Below are 12,293 nucleotides of genomic sequence, written 5' to 3'. Positions count from 1 at the left end.
TACCAGACACTAGCGGAGGAGGGGGAGAAAAAAATGAGACATGAGCGTTGTTATTTTTCCTTTCTCTTCACCAGGGATAAAATCAGGAGTGCAGTGCGGGCCAGAAGGTTATTGAGCGAGCTGAGGTGGTGGCGGTGGGAGGACCAGTTCTCTCTCCCATGCTGGACTGCGGATACTGCTCTCTCTCTCTCACTCACTCTCCCTCTCCTCACACACACACACATATACTCGGCAACGTGATCACCCCCTGTCCTTCGTAGACCCCCCAACACCATTGCAATAACGTGTGTAGCGCAGATCCGGCTGGTGTGGTGTGTGGCGTTGCCTTAGTAAGGATCAACCCCTGTGTGTTGTCATGGCTTGACGGTAGTGGTGGTGCGGGCGAGGCAGAGGGAGGCGGAGGAGGAGGAGGAGGAGGAGGAGGGGACCTGAGTGTTGGAGGTGTGCCACACGGGTGTTGCTGTGGCTGCCTGACTGGCTGGCTGGCTCAAGCACACCACAGACACAAACACAAACTCGTACACACACACTCACTCACCTCACCCACGCCCGTAGAGGATCCGTTGGCCATAGTGTTGTTGTTAGCGGGGCCTTACCGTGTTGTTATAGTGTTGTGGTGTTGAATGACTATTGTTCCCGCGAAGAAAAGAAGGCGCGGTTAGAAGGGGGAGGGAGGGAAAAATATAGAAGATCGAATCCTGCCTGAAAGCTGGAAGATAACTGGAAAAACAATACGATCGAATTCTACATCAGGCTGGAAGAGTGGTGTTTACATCTTGTGTTGTTTATTCGAACACTCCCTTCTTACGAGTGACGTGTTTGGTAAACGAGTTGGACACACACACACGTTCGTGAATGTAGAACGTAGTGAACATTGAATAAGTTAAGACATATTGGCCACATACAGTATATGTGTCTATGTGTTAGAAACTGGTTCTTAGAAAGCGTAGTGCCTTTTGTGAAGATCTCTTGTCTCAAGACGTTAGATAAATACTTAGGAAATGTTGATAGGATACGAGTGACAATATTATACAGTGAACTTTGAACACCTACGCTTCAAGGGGGACTTAGAACCTGCTTCGTGTGATCTGAGAGAGAGAGATGGACATGAACCACAGGAAGAGTCGTCCCCAGAACACGAGTGCTTGATTTACGTGTGGCATTACGAGAGTGTGACGCGGTCGTGTGCGGTGACACCATGACTGATGGGATGTGTGTGATGGTGAGATGATGACGTGGATGGTGATGTATTAGATGGTAATTTATACCTTGAGTGACGTTAAGGTAACCATGTGACCCAGGCCCATGGTTAATCTAGGATGATCCTATGATTTCAAGGTAATGATATATATACAGCTTCATTATATATATATATATATATATATATATATATATATATATATATATATATATATATATATATATATATATATATATATATCTTGCATGCATGTATATGAGTAATTTAGATAAACGACTGACCTACATCTGATCAGTACATCTGCATGTAATACAATCATGTAATGTAATTCTAAGCAATGTTACATTTCGATGCTATTTAATACACGACTGACCCACAATACAATTATGTAATGTAATTCTAAGCAGTGTTACGTTTCGATGCTATTTAATACACGACTAACCCACAATACGATTATGTAATGTAATTCCATGCAGTGTTACATTTCGATGCTATTTAATACACAACTGACCCACAATACAATTATGTAATGTAATTCCATGCAGTGTTACATTTCGATGCTATTTAATACAGTGTTACGCAGAAAGTTTTGCGTCATTCTGTCTCCTTTTTGAGCAGGTAAGTTCGCTGTGTGGAGCTGACGCATGTGGCAGTTTACTGTATGGGTCTGGGTTCTTCCTTAATGTTAGCTTTGACTGTAAAGTAATTCAGTGCGGTAGATTATAGAACTGTAGTAGATTCTAAAACCATTTCGGTAGATTCATCCACTACAGTACTTTAAGTTACTGTAGTAGATTAAACCTTTTGTAGTAGATTTTAAACCATTGAAGTCGATTAGATTATCGCAGTAGATTTTAAACCATTTCAGTTGATTAAACCATTTCAATTGATTAAACAATTACAGTTGATTAAACCATTACAGTACATTAAACCATTACAGTACTTTAAGTTAATGTAGTAGATTAAACCTTTTGTAGCAGATTATAAACTAATGAAGTAGATTAGACTCTGGCAGTAGATCTTAAACCATTTCAGTTGATTAAACCATTACAGTACATTAAACCATCACAGTGCATTAAACCATTACAGTACATTAAACCATTACAGTACATTAAATCATTACAGTACTTTAAGTTATTGTAGTAGATTAAACCTTTTGTAGTAGATTATAAACCAATGAAGTAGATTAGACTCTGGCAGTAGATCTTAAACCATTTCAGTTGATTAAACCATTACAGTACATTAAACCATCACAGTAAAACTAAACTGAAGAAAAAAAACTAAACATTCCAAAGAATACATTTTATCACGTGTGAAGTGGAAAGTCGATGTACGTATATTACAGTCTTCATGTAATTACAGAGTACATGATTACAAAGTACATAACCTTTATGTAATTACAGAGTACATGATTACAAAGTACATAACCTTTATGTAATTACAGAGTACATGATTACAAAGTACATAACCTTTATGTAATGCCATTACAGGCACGGTTACACCCTGGTAGCGTGTGGCATTGATCCGTGGTGGTAGAAGTAGAAGCGTCTACTGTAATTGTAGATGATGGTCTGATGTAGATGTATTGTTATTGTCTCGCGAGGGTGTTGTACAGGGTTGAGACACACACACACACACACACACACACACACACAGTCACACACACAGTCACACACACACTCACACACACACTCACACACACACACAGTCACACACACACACACACACACACACACCTAGAAGGTTAAGAGATGGGGCAACACGAGTGTAAAACTCCCTCCTTAAAACACACAAATGGTAATCACACACACACACACACACACACACACACACACACACAGTCACACACACACACACACACACACACACACACACACACACAGTCACACACACACACACACACACACACTTCTTGTCGTAATTACTCACTCGAGTTTGACTGGGTGGTGACTTTGCCCCAGCCAACCTTTGGGTTCTTGGTGAAGCCTTGAAGATAAAGGCGAGGGTGAAGACCGCGATTGGAGATGAGGTAATGGGTGCTACTCACGAAGATTAGGTAGAGATTAAGGAACGTATTAAAGGGGAAAGAAAAGAGAATATAGGAGGTTTATGGGATTCGTAGATAGAAAAAGAAAATGATAGAAGAGAGCGTAGCCGAGACACCGTGGTCATAAAGAAACACACCTATTGCCGAAGTTGAAGTCGGACTTTAAAGACGTTCTTGGAGGAGGAGGAGGAGAAAGACGTAGTTCCCCCCCTCACCCCACAAGGTGCTTTTACAGACTTATGAGTTTGAAGTGTTGTTGGTTCAGAACACTTCGTATTAGCGCCATTCAACAAGTGTCGTGGTGGTGTGTGTGTGTGTGTGTGTGTGTGTGTGTGTGTGTTTATGTGTGTTTATGTGTGTGTGTGTGTGTGTGTGTGTGTGTGTGTGTGTGTGTGTGTGTGAGGATTCCTCCCTCTGAAAACTTGGTTGGCCATGTCTTTTTTCGAAAGGACGAGGGACAGCAACGTAGATTCCATTTAGCCCTCTCTCTCTCTCTCTCTCTCTCTCTCTCTCTCTCTCTCTCTCTCTCTCTCTCTCTCTCTCTCTCTCTCTCGGTCTACTTTTGAACTCGTGCCTCGACAGCTGAATGGCAGGCGTGTTTCTCTCTCTCTCTCTCTCTCTCTCTCTCTCTCTCTCTCTCTCTCTCTCTCTCTCTCTCTCTCTCTCTCTCTCTGTGTTTACGGTGTCATGAGGTGTTACCGGACTCCACCTGCTCGAGGTTATGCTTAGGGCTGTATCACCCGCCCGTCAGTGGAGGCCAGACAGGGTGTATGTATAACCATCTCCATCATAGGACTTCTCCTTTCGAAGGGGGTCCAGCCTTTCCCTGTTACTTATTGTAGCGCAGCCCTAGTGCCACAGGAACCACTGGGACAAGGGGGGGGGGGTGATACCAGGTCTTCGGGGTCATTATAGATAAATGGTGTCATCACTATTAACTCAAATTATCATATGGAATTTATTGTGGCTCTCTTCCTCAAGGTCGCTTTTACTCGTCCTCGTATTACAGACGTGACCTTAAATGGCACTTGTTGCTTGACCTTACAGGATGACGCTAGTTACTTGACCTTACAAGTTGATACTAGTTGCTTGACCTTACTTGATGGTACTAGTTCCTTGACCTTACTTGACGACGCTAGTTGGTTGACCTTACAGGATGATACTAGTGACCTGACCTTACAGGATGATACTAGTGACCTGACCTTACTGGATGATACTAGTGACCTGACCTTACAGGATGATACTAGTGACCTGACCTTACAGGGTGATACTAGTGACCTGACCTTACAGGATGATACTAGTGACCTGACCTTACAGGATGATACTAGTGACCTGACCTTACAGGGTGATACTAGTGACCTGACCTTACAGGATGATACTAGTGACCTGATCTTCCAGGATGATACTAGTGACCTGACCTTACAGGATGATACTAGTGACCTGACCTTACAGGATGATACTAGTGACCTGACCTTACAGGATGATACTAGTGACCTGACCTTACAGGGTGATACTAGTGACCTGACCTTACAGGGTGATACTAGTGACCTGACCTTACAGGATGATACTAGTGACCTGACCTTACAGGGTGATACTAGTGACCTGACCTTACAGGATGATACTAGTGACCTGACCTTACAGGATGATACTAGTGACCTGACCTTACAGGATGATACTAGTGACCTGACCTTACAGGATGATACTAGTGACCTGACCTTACAGGGTGATACTAGTGACCTGACCTTACAGGATGATACTAGTGACCTGATCTTCCAGGATGATACTAGTGACCTGACCTTACAGGATGATACTAGTGACCTGACCTTACAGGATGATACTAGTGACCTGACCTTACAGGATGATACTAGTGACCTGACCTTACAGGATGATACTAGTGACCTGACCTTACAGGATGATACTAGTGACCTGACCTTACAGGGTGATACTAGTGACCTGACCTTACAGGATGACCTTATCTATCTAGTGAATGACTTGGGATTTTCGTGATATAGGCCTACGAAACTGCAAATCACTTAACCAAATCACTGTTATTCATTTGTCACCTCATCACTGTTATTCATTTATTCATTTCTGTGAAGAACTTGATATATTCAGTATTCGGTGAAGGTGTTCCTGCAGTCAATATTGTTGATGGAATCTTGTGTGAATACATGATACGTGTGGCTTTATAAGAGACTTTAATGACTTTTATGACTTTAATGGGAATTATTAATAACTCCACTCAATATGATCGAAAAATCTAAGTGATTTGTTCTAGTTCTTCTAAATCATTGGCGCCTATATATATATATATATATATATATATATATATATATATATATATATATATATATATATAAAATGAAGATAAACATTAGTATGATTAGGGACATATCATCTAATTGCACTGGTGTTTATCGCACATCTGTGTTTTCCACGCAACAAGTTGATGTCGTGTATATATATATATATATATATATATATATATATATATATATATATATATATATATATATATTTTTTTTTTTTTTATACTTTGTCGCTGTCTCCCGCGTTTGCGAGGTAGCGCAAGGAAACAGACGAAAGAAATGGCCCCCCCCCCCCCCAAACACATGTACATATACACGTCCACACACGCAAATATACATACCTACACAGCTTTCCATGGTTTACCCCAGACGCTTCACATGCCTTGCTTCAATCCACTGACAGCACGTCAACCCCTGTATACCACATGACTCCAATTCACTCTATTTCTTGCCCTCCTTTCACCCTCCTGCATGTTCAGGCCCCGATCACACAAAATCTTTTTCACTCCATCTTTCCACCTCCAATTTGGTCTCCCTCTTCTCCTCGTTCCCTCCACCTCCGACACATATATCCTCTTGGTCAATCTCTCCTCACTCATTCTCTCCATGTGCCCAAACCATTTCAAAACACCCTCTTCTGCTCTCTCAACCACGCTCTTTTTATTTCCACACATCTCTCTTACCCTTACGTTACTTACTCGATCAAACCACCTCACACCACACATTGTCCTCAAACATCTCATTTCCAGCACATCCATCCTCCTGCGCACATCTCTATCCATAGCCCACGCCTCGCAACCATACAACATTGTTGGAACCACTATTCCCTCAAACATACCCATTTTTGCTTTCCGAGATAATGTTCTCGACTTCCACACATTTTTCAAGGCTCCCAAAATTTTCGCCCCCTCCCCCACCCTATGATCCACTTCCGCTTCCATGGTTCCATCCGCTGACAGATCCACTCCCAGATATCTAAAACACTTCACTTCCTCCAGTTTTTCTCCATTCAAACTCACCTCCCAATTGACTTGACCCTCACCCCTACTGTACCTAATAACCTTGATCTTATTCACATTTACTCTCAACTTTCTTCTTCCACACACTTTACCAAACTCAGTCACCAGCTTCTGCAGTTTCTCACATGAATCAGCCACCAGCGCTGTATCATCAGCGAACAACAACTGACTCACTTCCCAAGCTCTCTCATCCCCAACAGACTTCATACTTGCCCCTCTTTCCAGGACTCTTGCATTTACCTCCCTTACAACCCCATCCATAAACAAATTAAACAACCATGGAGACATCACACACCCCTGCCGCAAACCTACATTCACTGAGAACCAATCACTTTCCTCTCTTCCTACACGTACACATGCCTTACATCCTCGATAAAAACTTTTCACTGCTTCTAACAACTTGCCTCCCACACCATATATTCTTAATACCTTCCACAGAGCATCTCTATCAACTCTATCATATGCCTTCTCCAGATCCATAAATGCTACATACAAATCCATTTGCTTTTCTAAGTATTTCTCACATACATTCTTCAAAGCAAACACCTGATCCACACATCCTCTACCACTTCTGAAACCGCACTGTTCTTCCCCAGTCTGATGCTCTGTACATGCCTTCACCCTCTCAATCAATACCCTCCCATATAATTTACCAGGAATACTCAACAAACTTATACCTCTGTAATTTGAGCACTCACTCTTATCCCCTTTGCCTTTGTACAATGGCACTATACACGCATTCCGCCAATCCTCAGGCACCTCACCATGAGTCATACATACATTAAATAACCTTACCAACCAGTCAACAATACAGTCACCCCCTTTTTTAATAAATTCCACTGCAATACCATCCAAACCTGCTGCCTTGCCGGCTTTCATCTTCCGCAAAGCTTTTACTACCTCTTCTCTGTTTACCAAATCATTTTCCCTAACCCTCTCACTTTGCACACCACCTCGACCAAAACACCCTATATCTGCCACTCTGTCATCAGACACATTCAACAAACCTTCAAAATACTCATTCCATATATATATATATATATATATATATATATATATATATATATATATATAGGAATAAATAAAGGCAGACAGTATGAATTATGTATATGTCTGTGTGTGTATATATATATATATGTGTACATTGAGATGTATAGGTATGTATATTTGCGTGTATGGACGTGTATGTATATACATGTGTATGGGGGTGGGTTGGGCCATTTCTTTCGTCTGTTTCCTTGCGCTACCTCGCAAGTGCGGGAAACAGCAACAAAGCAAAATAGTAATAATGATAATAATGATAATAATAATATATATATATATATATATATATATATATATATATATATATATATATATATATATATATATATATATATATATATTCAATGTACATATAGAAGGCGAAAAATGGGTTTGAAGAACCAAACAGGACCGGACTGTTAACAGATTTGCTCAAGTAAATTAAACAGATAAACGTCTCTGTTGCTTTTCCTTTCTGACGAAACAGAATCCCGGACTCTCTCCCACTATTCATTCGTGTTACACACACACACGTACATACACACACACACACACACACACCAAAACACGGAGATTTTCAAGCCTTAGTGACCTCGCAGAATAAGAATGATATTATGGTGGTATGATGTATGTGTGGCAACTATGGATTTGGAGAAGGATAGGCAGTTTGGACTATCGTGGACTTAGAGGGTCTTTTCACCATGGCGGACTTGATATTATTCTTTTTGCCCTTGTGAACTTGAAATATTAAGCATATGACATTTTCTTGATATGGACTTGAGATGGTGAGTGGAGCTTTGGGTGTGAACGTTTTGACAATTATCCAAACTTGTGAACGCTTTTAGTTTAAAACGTTCGTCACGTAATGTTTCTTTTACCCCTTGTGATTATCGAGAAAAAAAAACTGTTCAGTAATTTGAAAAAAATTGTGCTTTCATCATCATAGTTCAATAACGCACTGATTATTTAGTATATTTTCTTTTTTCAGTTCTTGTCGATATATCTTCTCACTTGCAGTTTAGTCATATCTACTTAAAGACTTTTAGTGAAAACGTGAGGAATGTTGACAGAAAAACAAATCTGTCTTTTTAATTCACATGTCTGATTTATATTTTTCCAGCTTTGTTCAAGTTTATTCAGGTGATGGAGGTGGAGGTCTTGCTGATGTAAACCAATGTATGTATAAATATCACACAAATAATGACATTGCCACATTTGTATTATATATCTGTCCCTTTCATTCTTCATCCAGTTATTTCTGATTACTGAATCATTGTCTAAAGTGGAAATATCATCTTATGTTGCCGAAATCAGTAAGTTTTTTGGGAACTTGAATTGGATCGCCTTGCGTCTGCACTTTTGATAGAGAGAGAATTAATTTCAGGTCTCGGATCCTCTCCACCTATGGTTTATTTGTGGGTGAAGGAGCTAATAGTTTGGTTGCTCATCTTTGAATTTGTTCCACATATGGCTTATTTGTGGATGAAGGAGCTTATAGTTTGGTTGCTCATCTTTGAATTTGTTCCACTTATGGCTTATTTGTGGGGGAAGGAGCTTATATAGTTTGGTTGCTCATCTTTGAATTTGTCCTAGTGTTTTTTCATCGTCTCTGATCCGGTTTCGTGATCAGGGTTTTGGGAGAGAGTATTCTGAATGGGTTCTGATCAGGGCAGTGTGAAAAAGGGAGTATTGCATCCTTTTGTTTTATGGTTTACATGTGTCCAGCTGTGAATCCAAACTTCCTGGTCTTTGTTGTATGCAACTGGGCGTTGTCTTTCGTATTTTAGGGGCCATTACTGATTTTCCGTATTTTAGGGGGTCATTACTGATTTTCCGTATTTTAGGAGGTCGTCGCTGATTTTCCGTATTTTAGGGATCATCACTGATCATAACTACCCCAAGGTCTTTTCCATCTTTTACTTGTAATGATGATTTACCAAGTATTTTGTATTCGTGCCTTATATCACCAGCACCAGAATGCATTACTTTGCATTGGTCTACACACTGGCAATCCACTCTGCCATATCTCTAACCACTCCATCAAATTGTCTAAATTCCTTTTGGGCATTTTATGTCTTCACTTGGCTATGTTTCCTAATCTCGTGTCGTCGGCAAGATGTCGAAATTCTACGGGTGAGTCATGTCCCAAGAGTCGCTGATGAATAGTGTGGGGGTCACAGAACTGGACGAGCCTTGGGGCACCCCACTTGTCACGTGCAGCCAGTGCGGATGGTTCCTCTTATGTGACACCGCTTGTGGCGTCCTATCTGAAGTCCACTCTCCTCTCAAGGTTCAGACTGGATTTCCTATCGTTAGCTTTGATTTTAAGCAGCAATTATTTTAAGTAGCAATTATCTTAATGTGTTACTTTATTGAATGCCTTACAAAAGATTAAGAAGCAGAGGGTTTTTTTCTATCTTCATTTCACGAAAGGTGTTTGCGTTAGGAACTTCCCAGGCCTTTGGCACTTTCCACTCCCACAGTGAATGTTGAATATTTTGGTGATTTAGAAAATAAAAGACTGTTCAACAGCGAACGTTTCTCCCTGTTCTTTGGAAGGTATTGACTGGATCTATTGACTCGTTTAGATCTGTTTTTTTGAAGATATTTAGATTCTTCATGATATTCAGTATCTTGTAAGTCCAGTAATTCATTTTCAGTGCCCAGAAATACCTTCTGGGCTTGTGTTATATCAGGCGACTGATCGATGGTAAACACTGTATCGAGATATTCATAAGGGAATCCATTTTTTTTTTTTTTTAACTGGCGCTGGTTAGACTGCAATTGTCATATGATAAAAGTCATTCATTATCTTCATTTTTTCCGGTTTTTTGCCTTAAAGAAAATTTTTTAGAATCTCTACAGCGTTTTCTTTGACGTTGTAGTTTGTGTCCGTCTTTTCGTGTTATTCTGAATTTCTTCCTACAATCTCTTTTGTCATCGTTTGTGTACATCACTTGGCCTTGTTTCCCTCAACTTGGATACCTTCATTTTTTTTTTTTCTTTTACGTTCCGTCAAGACATCTCCATAGTCACCTCACCTGGTCTCTCTCTCACGAGGAAGTGTTATATGGTTGAAGCTTCCTTCGCCTCATCATCTGAGGGCTTAATCCACATAAACATTGCTGGTCTTGTGGCTCGGTTTTTTGTTGAAGTCTGCTCGTCTGATATTAGCCTCCGCCTGGATTTGTTTTTTTTTTTATCTTTGAAATCGAAGAGCAACACACACTACAGTGGATCGGAGGATGATATTACGACCCCTGTTTTCCTAGTCTTTCAAACAGCCTCACAGGTGCTAATTAGATCTCCGTGTGTGGACATTTTTCACTGGGTGTTCCTGCCTTTGGTTAGCCTTTGGGGCATTTGATTTCAAAAGCAACCCTTCAGTCTGTTTACCCACGAGGTCATCTGTTTGTCACCTCCCTGGTCAGGTTAAGGTTGTTAATAACCTTATAAGGATAATTCATTCTTTATGTATTCGATTTTCTACACATTGTTGATGGGTCTTATACACTAGAAACACACACCCAAAAAAAAAATAACTCAAGACGTCTTATACATTCAGTCATTGTATGATGAATCGTATGCATCGACAGCCAAGTTTCTAATCATGTTTATGTGTAGCCCACGACGTGAGAATGACATCATGTAAACAACAGAGAAGAGTAATCTATCTTTAGGGAAAGTATTAAACCCTGGAAGTGCTAACTCTTCTGATATAGTTTTTTTTCTTCTGTTCTGGCAATGCGTATGACGCATTTCATTGCGATTGATGTAAATGCATTTGGCTTAAAAGATGAAATAAAAAAGAAGTTATTGCGTCGTTCCGAGAGGCAAGGGGTGTATGTGTGTGTGTGTGTGTGTGTGTGTGTGTGTGTGTGTGTGTGTGTCTGAGACCTTTCAAAATCGGACTGCTAACCTTTAGGTCACATAGGACATTGACCTATGCGGTCACACATGAGCAAACTGACTGGTTCTCCAGGGCCAGTTAGACCCGTTCCTGTGCTCTTTGGAACGTCCTGCTTCATCTAAAACCTTACCCAGCCTTGCGTTGCCGACCTAAATTCCATGCAGACCATCTTTGGCAAACATGTTCCTCCCTTCCCCCCCCAAAAAAAATTCACTATCCCACAGACGTATATGGCTAATCCCATCAGTCCCACAAAGTCCCTGTACTTTATCGCAATTGCTTATCATTCTACTCAAGAGTTAGTTCTTTTTTTTTTCATACGTAAAGAGAATTCCCACCAATACAGACTTCCTACAGCTTCCTATAATCCTTTGGATAAGTGTCCTATATTTCCCAAAGGATCTCCTCTGATGTTTGCCTGAGCCACGTCCTTTGCCCCAGCTTGGAGTGGTCCTCCCAGCTATGCCTTGTTATGGTGTGTGCGACGTCACGTCTTCCAGACTTACACAAGGGGTAACATAGCCTCCTTCTAGCCTTAGTTCCTACCACAGAACCTCGTAAGTAATTGGTTACTTAAAGAACCCTCCTTACAAGAGAGAGGGCTGGATTCTTTCTCTTCTTCTCCTCCTCCTCCTCTCTCCTTCTTCCACATCGTCTCTCATCACTTTTAAACCAACTGTTCGTTTCTACTTCCATCTAAATGGGCCTTTGACCACAGTTCCCTACCCACTTACTAGTGATCGCTCTTACTCGCTGTTGTCTCCACCGTGACCACTCTAGTTTC

General features: G+C 40.8%; 1 protein-coding gene across 5 annotated transcripts in view; it reads left to right on the top strand.

Annotated features, from left to right (window-relative positions):
- Nucleotides 1–428: 428 nt before the first annotated feature.
- The window catches only part of LOC139759059 (TWiK family of potassium channels protein 18-like), a 209,150-nt gene continuing 197,285 nt past the window's right edge, over nt 429–12,293 (top strand). For 2 of the 5 annotated variants that reach the window (XR_011714990.1, XM_071680979.1), the window contains exon 1: nt 429–1,338. The gene's annotated coding sequence lies outside the window, so the exon portion shown is untranslated. The remainder of the gene's footprint in view (nt 1,339–12,293) is intronic. The other 3 variants (XM_071680980.1, XM_071680981.1, XM_071680983.1) reach the window with 3 other exon arrangements.

The sequence above is a fragment of the Panulirus ornatus genome, chromosome 32 (assembly GCF_036320965.1).
Source record: "Panulirus ornatus isolate Po-2019 chromosome 32, ASM3632096v1, whole genome shotgun sequence".
Classification (NCBI taxonomy): Eukaryota; Metazoa; Arthropoda; class Malacostraca; order Decapoda; family Palinuridae; genus Panulirus; species Panulirus ornatus.
This window is presented reverse-complemented; position numbering and strand designations above follow the sequence as displayed.